General features: G+C 37.7%; 1 non-coding gene across 1 annotated transcript; it reads right to left on the bottom strand.

Annotated features, from left to right (window-relative positions):
* Positions 1 to 11,102: 11,102 nt before the first annotated feature.
* On the bottom strand, positions 11,103 to 11,175 carry TRNAK-CUU (transfer RNA lysine (anticodon CUU)). The gene has a single exon. It is a non-coding gene; the product is annotated as a tRNA-Lys (tRNA).
* Between the last annotated feature and the right edge of the window lie 2,142 nt (positions 11,176 to 13,317).

Here is a 13,317-nt window from a genome sequence, read left to right as displayed (position 1 = left end):
ACTCATGGTAGAACAGTCCGGAAAAAAAGGAGCATTAACTACTATATATGAATAAGATAACCAAAGTACAACGGCCCAAAAAATATGAGCAACAATCAAATGCAGAAATGAAATGGCAATAAACAAATGAGCAAACTACAACTACTATGGTGAAAGGATAAGCCACCTATCCTTCTATCCTAATCTGAGTCCTCCACAACCTCCTATCTAAGGTCATGTCCTCGGTGATCTGAAACTGTTCCATATCCCGTCTAATCACCTCTCCCCAATACTTCTTCGGCCTCCCTTTACCTCTCCTGAAACCGTCCATAGCCAACCTCTCACACCTCCGCACTGGAGCATTTATGTCTCTCCTCTTCACATGCCCAAACCATCTCAGCTTCGCTTTCCGCATCTTGTCCTCCACCGATGCCACTCCCACCTTGTCTCGAATATCTTCATTTCTAATTCTATCCCTCCTAGTGTGCCCACACATCCATCGCAGCATTCGCATTTCCGCGACTTTCATCTTCTGAACGTGAAATTTCTTAACCGGCCAACACTCCGCCCCGTACAATAAAGTCGGTCTAACCACCACTTTGTAGAACTTGCCTTTAAGTTTTGGTGGTACTTTCTTATCACACAGCACTCCGGAGGCGAGCCTCCATTTCATCCACCCTCCACCAATACGATGTGAAACATCGTCGTCGATATCTCCATCTCCCTGTATAATAAGCCCAAGATACTTGAAACTTCCTTTCTTTTGAATGGCCTGGGTACCAAGCCTCACTTCCTCGTCAGCCTCACGCGGTAGGCCACTGAACCTGCACTCCAAGTATTCTGTCTTGGTCCTACTCAATTTAAATCCTTTAGACTCCAACGTCTGTCTCCAGCCCTCCAGCTTATCGTTAACTCCGTTACGAGTCTCGTCAATCAGGACTATGTCATCCGCGAACAACATACACCAAGACACCTCACCTTGTATTTGTCGCATCAATTCATCCATCACCAAGGTGAATAGAAATGGGCTAAGAGTTGATCCCTGATGCAACCCCATCAGAACAGGGAAGTGCTCCGAGTCTCCTCCTACCATCCTTACCCTGGTCTTAGCTCCATCATACATGTCCTTTATCGCTCTAATGTACACCACAGGGACACCTTTAGCCTCCAAGCATCTCCATAGGACCTCTCTTGGCACTTTGTCGTAGGCCTTTTCTAGGTCAATGATACCATGTGCAAGTCCCTCTTCCACTCCCTATACTGCTCCACCAATCTCCTTATAATATGAATGGCTTCTGTAGTCGAGCGCCCCGGCATGAATCCAAACTGGTTCTCTGAAATAGACACACCTCTTCTCACCCTCATTTCCACCACCCTTTCCCACACTTTCATAGTGTGACTTAGCAGTTTGATACCTTTATAGTTGTTACAGCTTTGAATGTCTCCCTTGTTCTTGTACACGGGAATCATTGTACTCCACCTCCATTCTTCTGGCATCTTCGATGTCTTAAAAATGACATTAAACAACCCAGTCAGCCACTCCAAGCCTACCCTGCCTACATTCTTCTAAAATTCCCCAGGACTCTCGTTAGGTGCGGTCGCTCTTCCCCTGCGCATCCTACGAACAACTCCCTTAACCTCCTGAACCTTTATACTCCTACAATATCCAAAGTCGCGACACCTATCAGAGTGCTCCAAGTCTCCCAACACAATGTCTCTGTCCGCTCCTTCGTTCAAGAGTTCATGACAGTATGACTGCCATCTCTGTCTAATGCGGGTTTCCTCTACCAACACTTGGCCATCCTCGTCCTGGATGCACTTCACTTGATCCAAGTCGCGTGCCTTCCTCTCTCTCGCCTTGGAGAGCTTAAATAGCTTCTTATCCCCACCTCTGTCCTCTAGTTTTGCATAAAGGCGTTCAAAGGCTGCCGTTTTAGCCGCCGAAACTGCCAACTTCGCCTCCTTTCTCGCCATCTTACATTTTTCCCTATTCGTCCGCTTTTCTTCATCATCCTTGCTAGCTACCAACTTCACATATGCCTGCTTCTTTGCTTCTACCTTCCCTTGGACTTCTCCATTCCACCACCAATCCCCTCGGTGCCCACCACGGCGACCTCGTGAGACCCCTAATACCTCTCTAGCTGCTTCCCTAATGCAACTGGTTGTCCTATCCCACATACAGCTCGCATCCCCCCTACTATCCCACGCTCCCATAGCCATCAACTTCTCCATCATCTCTAGGGCACTAGACAGAGTCAAACTCCCCCACCTAATCCTCGATCGGTCATCCACGACCCTCTTCTTCTTCTTCCTTCTTATCTCCAAATCCATCACCAATAGCTTATGTTGGGTCGTAAGATTCTCACCCGGTATGACCTTGCAGTCCTTACAAAGGCCTTTATCATCTTTCCTAAGAAGCAAAAAGTCTATTTGCGTCGCAACCACCGAGCTACAGAAGGTTACCAAGTGCTTCTCCTTCTTCGGAAAACTCGAGTTAGCTACCACCAATCCAAAAGCTTTTGCGAAATCCAGGAGTGAGACTCCTCCACCATTCCTGTCCCCGAAGCTAAATCCTCTATACACCTCGTCATAATCCCTCGAAACAGATCCAATGTGCCCATTGAAATCTCCTCCTATGACTAACTTCTCAATAGACGGTATACTTACCACCACTTCGTCCAAGTCCTCCCAAAAGCGCCTTTTTAACTCCTCGTCCAAACCCACTTGTGGCGCGTAGGCACTAATAATGTTCAAGGTAAACCTTCCAACGACTAACTTAATCGCCATCATCCTGTCATTGATCCTCCTAACCTCTACCACCAGATCTCTAAGCTCACTATCTACTAAGATCCCTACCCCATTCCTATACCTCGACTTGCCGGAGAGCTAAAGCTTGTACCCGTCGACCTCCTTAGCTTTAGGTCCTACCCATTTTGTCTCTTGGACGCAAGCTATATTAATCCTCCTCTTCTTAAGAATCTTAACTAACTCTATGGACTTTCCCGATAAAGTCCCAATATTCCAAGACCCTACTCTCAACCTAAAAGCTCTTCAACCCCTTTAGCCCCCCCAACCCTAGCCCCCGATCCCAACCGAGAACATGACCCTAGTCTACCATCCCTCACCAAAGCCAGTAAAGCAAATATACGCTAGTGAAAGGTTAATCTAAGACAAACGAAGGATCAATACTAAAGCATAAGTTAGCAATAGTCTATAAGCAGTGAAATAGGTATTTAATTAGGTGGAGCAGGCAAAATTTTTATGGCTAAAAAACAGGAAATGGGCTATTGGAGGTACCGACTCCAAGTAAATAAAACCTGTTCACCACCGAGAAATCTCTGTTTGCCGCCAGAAATACTGTTCGCTGGCCGGAATCACTGTTCACGACCGGAATCACTGTTCACCGCGAGGAACTGCCAAAAAACTCGAGTACCTGTGCAGAAACTACCCGGAAACCTACTGGTGGAGGGTTTCCGGTCGCAGGGTAGAAGAGAAAGTAAAAGAGAAAAAAAAAACAAAAAGGAAGAAGGAAAGAAAAGAGAGAACAGAGGAGAGAGAGAGAGAGAGATCTGGCCTGCCGGAAGCGTATTACCAGTGGTGGTGGTCGTCGTCGCCGGTCGCCGGCGGCCATTTGGGGTGGCTTGGTTGGGGGGTGGGTGGGGTGGGGTGGGGGAGCTGCAACTTACTGTTGTTGAGAAGATGAGAGGAGAGAGAAGATATGCGTGCTGTCTAATCGTCATAAAGGCATATTGCACAATATGGATAATTTACCGGGGTGGCAGCCTCCCTTTGTTTACCATCGTTATTGTTTAAGGCACTTGAAGGCAAATTTGCAATCAAAGTTTCACAATGGCACTCTAAACAAATTGATGTGGGGGGCTGCGATGGAGCATCAACAACGAAAATGGGCTGCAAAAATAGATCTGATCAGGGCAGTGAGTGAACCCACATACGTTTGGTTAATGAAGCTCGAAGTTGAAAAATGGACGCTTCATGCTGATGGAGGCAAAAGATGGGGCATGCTCACAACAAATAGCTCAGAGTCTTTCAACGGCTTGCTGAAATCTGCTCGAGGACTACCTGTCACCGCAATGGTGAGAATGATTTTCAAGCAGGTTATGGAGCGATTTGTTGTTAGAACAAGGCAGGCCAGAGCGATATTAGCCGACGGCGGGACATGGATGCCAAAGCCCTTCAAAAATATGGAGCATTATAGAAAAAAATGTGAGCATCACCAAATGATCGAGTATGACCCAATTCAACATGTGTATGAAGTTAGGACGGGTTATTACAACGGTAATGGTGGAAACGTGCATACCGTTTATGAGGCAACAAGAACATGCACTTATGGTAAGTGGCAAACGTACCACATGCCGTGTTCTCATGCTGTCAAGTGCTTCGAGAGAATGAGAAAAACGGTAACAAGTTATGTGGCGAGGGAATACAAGGTCCACAGTTACCTTAGAGCATATTCCGGCCAATTCCACCCACTTGGTAATGAAGCTTATAGGCCAAACGAGCCGTTTTCGATGGTTGCTAACAAGGATTACATCAGGAAATTTGGCATTAACTCACGGAGTCGTAGACTCAATCAAATAGATGTTAGTGAAAGAACTTACTCTCGCAAGTGCTCTACATGTAAGCAATATAGCCATGACAAGCGTTCGTGTGGGCAACAAGGCCGTGGTAGTACAAGCACGTCTCGAAGTAATAGAGCCTCTAGAACTTGAAGATTGTATTGTTATTGTAATTTATTATTGTACTGCTTTGAATTAGTATTGTAATTAAATGAAATGAATTATTTTTTAATTAGTATAAACCTCTTGTATTGGATGAATTATTATTAAATCAAATATTTATATTTGTACATTCAAATATAATAAAACACTTAAATCAAAACCCTATAAATATGACAAGTTTCAAAACTTTCTTCGGGGCACTTTAGAACCCCTAAAACGACGATCCAAATGTTTAGGTGGACTTGATGTAATGAGCCGACATTATTGTACGCAAAAAAAGATATTAAGTTTTATATAAAATATTGATATTTTGGGGTTTTGAAACATGACTAATCTTTGCCCAAAGTATGGAAAAAAACGTGATTTGGAAGGTAATACCAAAAAAAAAAAAAAAAGACCTCCTTCACGCACGAAATTTGGTGCGTGAAGGCCCAAGTTGCATTTTTGCAGTTTGCTCCTTTCACGCACTAAATTAGTGCGTGAAACCCAGTAATGTTTTTTTTTTGTGCTAGTTTGGTTCAATTTTTTTTTTTTTTGTGTGCTATAAAAGTCGCGGATTCTTAAAGGGTGCGACCTAATATAGGACTATTCACAAAATGAGTATCACGGAGATACGAATGCTAAGATAGATGTGCAGTCATATCAGATTAGATAAGATTAGAAATGACAATATTCGCCATATTGTGCAAGTAGCACACATTTGGGATAAAATACGAGAAGGTCGTTTGAAATGGTTTGGACATGTTTTATGTCTACCTATAGAAGCACCGGATCGTAGGTGTGAAACTACAGTAAGTGAAGATGTTAAAAGGGGACGGGTTAGGTAGATCTAAAATTACATGGAAGAAAGTGGTCTCAAAAGACATGCAAATGCTTGGTACTAATACACAATTAGCTAAAGATAGGACACGATTGAAAAAGATCCATATAGGTGATAACTACTAGTTGAGAATATGTTTTAGACTCGTATCAACTTTTATTTATTATTATTATTACTATTTGTTTTATTTTTAAATATTTTTTAATTTTATTATAATGATGATATGATATGAACTTAAATGAAAAAATGGAAATTTATTTAATCGGTCCCAGATTATTTAAGACGGAGGGTGTACACGGTTGTTGTTGAGGTTTCGAATCATGAAATACAAACCAATTCTGTCAGGCTTGTGATTTCGCCAGTTGGATTTAAGTTGAGAATTATGATTACAAATTCTAATTATTAAAGAACTGTAATAATTTACCTATGAATGACATTTTACCTTGTAGGGTAAAAGTAAAATATAATAATGCCATAGGTGGTATACTATGTAAGATTCTAACACATGTGTATGGTTAAGATTGAGATGACAACATTCTTTGTAGATGTCTCCCAAGAGGAAGAAAAAAGAAAAGGGAAAAAGGAAAGCTAAAGAATAAAGCCGAAGAAATTATTATGATAAATACAAAAATAAAAAAAAAGGTATGTGGATGTGTATAATTCTCTTAACTTTTTAAAAGGTAGATAGGAAAAAAGGAACAAAGGGCCAATGAGTGAGGAAAGCAATAAAAAATGGGAAAGCCATCACCACATGATTTTAAGACAATAAAATCTTGATGAGCCCTTTTCAATTTTTTTTTTTTTGCATCCACCTGGATCTCACTTTCGTTTATTTTCATTTGGACGTTTGGTTTTAATTCTACTATTATTATATAACCTAACGTGATGTATTGATTGTGTATTGTGTTTTAATAATGGAATACTATGATGTGGAACGTTAGTAGCTCCTGTATAGCTATTTTTTATTTATTTATTTGTCTAATCAACGAACCCAAAATAAAATGCTCTCCAGCATTAGAACTAGGAGTAGGAGTGACAATCCCTCTTAATTTGAGCGGGTTATTATTTCATCGCCATCTTGAATTCTTGATCCGCCTAACTTAGCTCATCTAAAAATTGGCTAATATGTAGTTCAATTGCCCATGAATAAACTAAGTCAAAATATTTTTAGAAGGCATATTTTAAACAAATAAATATCAAAACGAAAAAACAAATTAAATTTAAAGAATTAGGCAGATTGAGTTATGATTTAAGCTCATCTTAGCCCAGCTCATTTCATTTTTTTTGCTCGGATTATCCTTCTTTTCGGGTGGTCTTTAATTTTTTCCCTTCAAATTGATGGCCTTTAATTTTTGCCCTTCGCCAAATATCCAAGGTTCTAGGTTCGAACCCTATCTCAGTAAAAAAAAAAAAAAAAATTTGCAAGGCATAGGTTTGGATTCGCAAGACAGAATTTTGAACCTAAAACTCTGCCCGAAGAGGTAGAGTTTTGTCTCAGTATCGTAAAAGTCATTAAATAATTTTTAGTATTCAAAATGTCACTCGACTTTACCTAAATATCACAGAAAGTATCTCATTTGTTTCCTCCTAGCAACTTATTATGACACTTAAGCAAAATTGAGATACTTTTCTATTACAAAATATAATTCATGAATTTCATGATTCATGAGTAGAGTCGTATTAAAAAAAAAAAAAACAGCCCGGTGCACCAAGCTCGCGCTATGTACGGGGTCCGGGAAAGGGCCATATAGTCGTAGTCTGGGAAAAAAAAGAGTAGAGTCGTATAGTAACTTCTTCTTTTTTTGTTATAAAATATTATTTAATAATTTAAATACGATAAAATAAAAATTTACAAAATTGTATTAAAGATTTAATACAATTTTAGTACTTTCATCCATGAATTATCCTCTTGACGGATCAGAAGTGTGGAGCCAAATGTGCTAGGTCGAAAAATTAGATTGGTCAATAGTTTAGGAATTGAAAACGCTATGTATGTAGATGTGATTGACCCGAGGCCTCTCATTTCAAGCCAATATAATTTAGTAAAATTAACTCTTATTAGTTCAAAGAAAGTAAGTAAACCCATTAACGATACAGTATATACTCTCCATATAATTTATTCCAATATGCCAGAAAATGACATCACTTGTTTTGATCCACATACACAACATCACCTGAAAAACATTAGCAATTCACAGCATGATTTGCAATTTGCAGGTCATTGTCATGAAAAATTATGAGAATATATGTATACCTTTATAAGAGGATTCCATTCAAAATAATAGAGAAGAAAAAATATGTGACATATGACCAAAAAAAGGTGACGTATAAAAATATACGAGTAGACTATAAGTTTTATAAGGATTCCATAATATGCAAATTCTTGTCTTCAAAATTTGAAGCAAATATTTGTAAAGTTTGTATTAGTCATCAAAATAGGTAAAATTTCACTATTGCTTCAAGTGAAACTCCGATCATTTAAATTATGTTGGGTATGTAAAATTTATTCATAAAATGGAGGTTTCAATCATGCTTCTGCCCAATAAAGAGAGAGAACTTTTTAGAAATGCAAATGCATGATGAGATCATTGACAAAAATTCAAACAGGTTCACATGAAAAAGGGGAAGTTTTAGAGTTGTTAATGGTCGGGTTAAAATAGGTTAAATTAATAAATGCGTCGGTTAATGACAATGCTCAGAATTTACTTGGGCTAAAATGGGCGAACAAACTGGTCATAATCTAACCTTCTAGTTCTTACCAAGTTTTTTTTTTTAAATTTTTTTATAATTAGTTTAAGTACCTAATAGTCTTTTTATTTTCTTTAATACGGTTATATATAACATATCAAACAAAAATGATACTCATGTTTAAAAATATTTTGAGAAAATTTCTTATAAGTCAATTTGTCCTACAAAAAAGCCCAACTTTTCTATGCACTGAATTGAAAGGATCAAAATGAACTATATTAATCAATTAAAGAATCAATGACCCGCCAAACTTGGGTAAGTTGGACAACCATATTTTCATAGCCTAAATTGCCCCACATAAGGGAACCTCTTCATCCAACCCAAAGTTATTTTGAGGTAATTCTTACAGGACCTTGTGAAATTTCAATTTCCAAGCAATAACTGCTATGTTATCACCTTTCCTCAAAGTTCCTGGAATCTAAGATTTGAGAAAATTCCCCTCATGTTTATACACAAACCTTCCTTTTAATTTCCAAAAAATTTATCCACTAAAGGCAGTTCAGTTATCAAGATAAATTTGAATGGTAATATTCCGAGCTTGAATACAATTACATTCTGATTATAACGGTAAGAGGTCACAATTTAGACCACAGTGTATGAGTTCGAATATAGTGATCACCTAACACAATAGTGAGATGCAATTTTTTATGGATGGGGTTTCATTTGAGATCAATATTTTTGATGTGCGCGGATCATACATATATATGAGAAAATTCATAATAAAAGCTTAATAAATGTATTTGATTTGATCTCATATATAATTTTTAAAGCTCAACAAATTCAGTGATAAAAAAAAAAATTAAAGATCGAACGCATCAAATTTAAATTTTGAATTCGCCTATCACGCCATTAACCATTCAAAGGAAGAGTTTTTCTCAATAATCAGCATGTCAACTATAAACCTTAATACTTTGACAAGTCTCATTAGAGGACGAGTTTAGTCCCAAAAATGTTAAAGTAGACCCTCATTATTTTATTTCATTCTTGTTACACGGAAAGAAGGGAAAGAACACACCGAAAATTGAATGAACACTTAATGTGTGAAAGACGACTACCTATATCAATCCATTATAAACTTTGAGAACACCTTATCATCAGACGCTGAATCAAGATTCAGTTTATGGGTTTTGAACCAGACACCAAATCCATTGTTGAGTTTGCAAATAAAGTCGGCCGAATTTACTGTTTACTTTTTCTAATTAGTATACGCAAATTTAGACACTGAATATACAACAATTATATACTATGCATAGATCATGCAGATATCATATATCCGTAAGCTATTTTTAGGTTTAGCGATTGCATGGCCAGCTATTTAGGTCGATTCTTCATTAAATATTGAGACATTTTTAATGAATTTCCAGACACAAATACGTGATCTAACCAAAAGTTAGTACTGAATTTGTCTGAACGCACGTTACTATAGATAGCTCCAGTACTGAATTTGTCTGAACGCACGTTACTATAGCTCCACTCCAAAACCTCATAAGTTACTTATTTCTTAACTATAGGAAACCCTAACAGAGCATATAGGCATGGGCTAGTCTAGACTTTGGGCATGAAATTGTTGGGAATGGGACATTGGTGTACCATTTTTAGGTGCATAAATGGAATGGAAAAAGCAGGTGAAATTGGGTATTGATTGATGAATGAACCTTAAATTGAAAACAGGCCATCACTCCCATTCCATTGGTCTAACAAGAATAAATTTGGAGCTGAATTTGTCTGCTCCTTTGTTAGCAACCTGCTTCACTACACAAATAATTGGTCACTACTATTATTTACTTACTATGGGGTTCCTTTTTTTTTTGGGGGGAGGGGGGGGTTGTGTGGGGGGTGGGCCAGAAAGGATGACCCAAAATTCAAGAATACATTTGCCCCATACTTGTACTTGTTAATCAAATATTAAACCAAGTCTACATCAACCACCACTTTAATTCAAACAAATAGGGAAAACCCCAAGAATCATTTGTGGCTTGTATTTGTATGTATTCGTCATAAACATTAAAAAAAAAAAAAAACTTAGTAATGACACTGAAACAGACTTTGTTTGGGCTAAGTAGTACTGACCCAACTGTTTGGGCTATTTGTGGTTGTTTCACGTGGGAATCAGGTCGGCCCATTAAGAAAAAATTAGCTAAAACTAGAAACGTCCACTGTTAATCAAAATTAGCTAAAACAAAATTCAATAATACATTTGCCCCATACTTGTACTTGTTAATCAATATTAAATCAAGTCTACATCAACCACCACTTTAATTCAAACAAATAGGGTAAACCAAGAATCATTTGTGGCTTGTATTTGTATGTATTCATCATAAACATTAAAAAAAAAAAAAAAAAAAACTTAGTAATGACACTGAAACAGACTTTGTTTGGGCTAAGTAGTACTGACCCAACTGTTTGGGCTATTTGTGGTTGTTTCACGTGGGAATCAGGTCGGCCCATTAAGAAAAAATTAGCTAAAACTAGAAACGTCCACTGTTAATCAAAATTAGCTAAAACAAAATTCAATAATACATTTGCCCCATACTTGTACTTGTTAATCAATATTAAATCAAGTCTACATCAACCACCACTTTAATTCAAACAAATAGGGAAAACCAAGAATCATTTGTGGCTTGTATTTGTATGTACTCGTCATAAACATTAAAAAAAAAAAAAAAAAAAAAAAAAAAAAAAAAAAACTTAGTAATGACACTGAAACAGACTTTGTTTGGGCTAAGTAGTACTGACCCAACTGTTTGGGCTATTTGTGGTTGTGTCACGTGGGAATCAGGTCGGCCCATTAAGAAAAAATGGGCTAAAACTAGAAACGCCCACCGTGGGGCTCGAACCCACGACCACAAGGTTAAGAGCCTTGCGCTCTACCAACTGAGCTAGACGGGCTTCTTGTTTTAATAAATTTACTAATCCGAAAGAATGGAAATGTGTCAGGCAGAAAGCCCGCCAATCTCCTGCAACTCAAGCACATTGTTTGATACGACTCGAGAAGAAAATGATTCGTTAGTCCAGGCTGAAAATACATGTATAGATAGTGGCTTAATGTCAAGGCCGACAGAAGCTCGGGACTCAACCTTGACAAGCAAATGGCTGCCTACCGGAGCTTTGACCAAGCACCATCGGTCAATTCCGCTTTGGGAAACTCCTGATTCTACCAATATTATAGGCATAGGTTCGAGTTGAGAACCAAAATTGGAAGAATTTATTATCAAATAGCCTTAGATATCTAACCTTTGGAGCATAATTTGAATTTTTTGTTGTTATCTCTTCGTACTTTAATCATTACTTACTATATCTAAATTTCTAATAGTTAATGGCCAATAAACCAAGAAAATAAGAAAATTGATGAAATTGAGCTTTGATTCTGGCTGATGTTTACAATTATTGGGCTCAAGTTTGGTCCAGTTTTGAGTTAGATGCTGTGTGTAGTCCAATTGCCAGAAGGAGCACCCGTTCAAATGTACCAGTTCATTACATTTTGTGAAATGCTACTACCATATAACACCACCCAAGGAATTCGAGTATACACGACTTTTGATTAATTGGTATCCAAAAAACATAAGAAATTGCGGGAAAATGACAGGTTTTGAACTTTTAGCATCGTTAAACAAAACCGTTAAGAAATTACTTCTATCACCCATCGGGCATAAATATTAATTGTAATGTGCGCATAAGTTAATTTAACCTATGAGGCTAAAGTTGGGGACGTTTCAAGAAATTATTGACTTTGAAGATAGTGTAATTATGTTGCCTACTGGGCAGAAGTGACGTTTAAAGAAATTACTGACTGAAGATAGTGTAATTATGTAGCCTACTGGGCAGAAGTTTAAGTTTGTATGAACTTGTGAACAATTGAACAACACATACTCTTATAATTTTTGTCTATGAGGCAAAACTTATAGCTAATTGAGTAGGTTAACTGTATTAAAATGTCCCGGACTCTTGTCTCATAGCAAAATTGATTTATGCTCACAACTTATGCCCGATGAGCAACAAAGGTCATTTTTTTCCAGAGATTTTGTTAGGCAGGACAAAAATTCAAAATCACTCCTTATGAAAGTCATTCGTGCAAATCACCCCCAAAAAACAGACGTACTCCATTATTTGGCAAGGTTATAAAGTTGAGCGTTATTGATAACCTTTGTCAGTCAAAGACAAACTGACCCGAGAATTAAAAGATACATGTTCTCAAATTATTTTGTAACTCTTGAAAATCTTGAAGTTAAAATGCTTGGATTAGTGTAAACATCCTGTGCAAATAAATTTTTCCAGGAAAGGTGTCACTTCATAGATTACTTTCGCTTGCTGTGAAGCTGAGGGCCAAGAAAGAGAACAACACCAATCAATCAAGTACCGGTCAATTTCAAATTAGTTAAAATCGATAATACAAATCCTTAGTATAAAAGGTTATCATGGTTATAATTATATTTACTTTGATCAACCTACTACAATCAGACATGAGACTCCCAACTACATTGCCACAATCCATATTGTTTGAAAGAGGTTAGCGTCCTTGCTTCTCTCATGATACACTCCTCTTCTCGCCATCATCAACCTACTACAATCATCCTCTTTTATCTGCCGACTTTGTTATTAAAACTCACATAGGCAAAGGTGGTACAAAAGCCTTGCAAAGTAATTAGAGTTTGATGTTGCATTTTATTATCAAACCGGCTGGATTCATAATTTACTTTTCCTAACTGATAAACGTAGATTATACACAAATATATATATTATACATATAGTACACATCTGCCGATTATTTTTAGTTGGGTGAGCTACGGTTTACAGTAATTCTTCATTCTTCCTCCCCTTCCTTTAAAATGACAGCACACTTCTTGATCAGTGAACATCATTCTGTCTAAGATATACTAGGATACCATGCAATTCTCCTCAACTTAAAGAACATGAACTGGAGTTATACCTTTTAGCAGAAAACAAATCCACTCTATATGCAATATGTTTGCCTAATCAACTTCTTAGATATCTAGGCAAATCAACCCTATCTGGTGATGCAACAGTATGCAC

Source organism: Lycium barbarum, chromosome 4 (assembly GCF_019175385.1).
Source record: "Lycium barbarum isolate Lr01 chromosome 4, ASM1917538v2, whole genome shotgun sequence".
Lineage (NCBI taxonomy): Eukaryota > Viridiplantae > Streptophyta > Magnoliopsida > Solanales > Solanaceae > Lycium > Lycium barbarum.
Note: the sequence above shows the minus strand (reverse complement) of the source record. Positions and strands in the feature narration are given on the sequence as shown.